The sequence below is a fragment of the Phyllostomus discolor genome, chromosome 4, assembly GCF_004126475.2.
Source record: "Phyllostomus discolor isolate MPI-MPIP mPhyDis1 chromosome 4, mPhyDis1.pri.v3, whole genome shotgun sequence".
Lineage (NCBI taxonomy): Eukaryota > Metazoa > Chordata > Mammalia > Chiroptera > Phyllostomidae > Phyllostomus > Phyllostomus discolor.
In genome coordinates this window covers 187,022,499-187,024,366 of record NC_040906.2, presented here as the reverse complement: position 1 = coordinate 187,024,366, position 1,868 = coordinate 187,022,499, and the positions used below count along the sequence as shown (strand labels likewise).

At 40.3% G+C, this 1,868-nt stretch overlaps 1 pseudogene; it reads left to right on the top strand.

The window, feature by feature from the left end:
- The first annotated feature begins 446 nt into the window (after nucleotides 1-446).
- LOC114495362 lies at nucleotides 447-955 on the top strand (annotated as a pseudogene).
- Nucleotides 956-1,868: the final 913 nt, after the last annotated feature.

Genomic DNA, 1,868 nt, shown 5'->3' with positions numbered 1-1,868 from the left:
TCCATGAGTTTCAGAGTTCTCCAGTCACATCTATATTTTATAAATGAGTTGTCACTCTCAGAACACAAAAACCACAAGAAAATGTTTGTATTCAAAGCACATTATAGGGGGAGTTTCAACAGGCTCCCATGTGTTTCCTCTCTGCCAGTGAAAAGCTTGTGGAAACCAGTTTGCGTTTCCAGGCCTCTTGATGTCCTACCTGCCATTCGAACAACCACTGGATGACCAGGCCACAGCTAAAATGAGGACATGTCATTTCTCTCCTCCATGTCCTCTAAGCAGCAGACAATTTGAATTATTATAGGATTTCAAGCTGTATTTCTTAGGGTTTAACATACTTAGTCTTGTGGTTTTACCTGAAATTTTGTTGGTGGTGGTTCTAGCATTCTTCCAAGAACCAGTTAAATGTGTTGTCCAATGTGAACTGAAGCGGTGGGAAGGCGGGAAGCTGCTGCGGGAACTCCCTGGGTATTTACACTGTCTGCGTCTCAGCGAGGAAGCCACATATTGAAGACAATGTCTGGAAGCTTCTACTTTGTACTTGTTGGCCACCATGATAATCCAGTTTTTGAAATGGAGTTTTTCCCAGCTGGTAAAGCAGAATCCAAAGATGATTGTCGTCACTTGAACCAGTTCACAGCTCACGCTGCCCTTGACCTGGTAGATAGGAGCATGTGGCTGTCCAACAACATGTACTTGAAAACTGTGGACAAGTTCAATGAGTGGTTCGTTTTAGCATTTGTTACTGCAAGCCATGTGAGATCCATTATGCTTCATGACATAGGCAAGAAGATGGAATAAAGAACTTCTTTACTGATGTCTATGATTTATACATAAAGTTTGCAATGAATCCATTTTATGAACCCAATTCTCCTATTCGATCCAGTGCATTTGATGGAAAAGTCCAGTTTCTTGGGAAGAAACACCTTTTAAACTGAGTGCAGGAAAATTCAGAAATAATGTCACCACAATGGGGTATACTCAGGAATGTGTACATTGGAAGGTTACTTGATTAAATAGCCTGGAAAAGTTTTACTTGTAGTCTCAATTTATCTAAACCTAGTCAAATTACTTTATAGTTAAAAATAGTACATTCAGTTTGTTAGAATTATCAACAGATCAACATTTTGCTTAGGAATAGTTATTTATAAGTACTTTATTCATACCTTGAAATATCTTTATTTTAAAAATTGAAAATAAGCTTTTGACTTCTTCATTCAGAGAGCTTGACCTTGATGTAACAGTCCTGAACCAAGTGTCATTGTCAGGAGTTGGAAGACATATTTAAAACTAAAGTGTCAGCGTGGGCTGCGAACCAAAGTATCGCAGGCTCGATTCCAGCCAGGGCACATGCCTGGGTTGCAGGCCACGGCCCCCTGCAACCACACATTGATGTTTCTCTCTCTCTCTTTCTCCCTCCCTTCCCTCTCTAAAAATAAATATAAATAAATAAATCTTTTTTTAAAAAAAAAAAACAGCCTTTCAGAATTGAATGTAATTTAAAAAAACAACAAACAACAACCAAAAAAAACTAAAGTGTCTGCAGTGGGGAGTGAAGTTGATAGCAGGTACATGAGCTTACCTATACATGAAGACATGTTATAGAAATGTGTAGGCACTATGTATAGCATTACTCAAGAAACTGAAGCAAAAAGCTTTTGCAGTGCCCAACACCACATGCCTACCCTGTCTGAGGCTGGGAACAGTGATCCCGCTGTCATTCTGGAATCCAGGACCCATGCCTGTAAAATGAGAGGTTGGGTCCAAAGTGCCAGGCTGTGCTCTTTTATTTCCTTTCCCTTAGACTGTGTTCTAATCAGAGGTGTCCAGCCTGCAGCCATGGGCCATGTGCAGCCCAGGATAGCTAT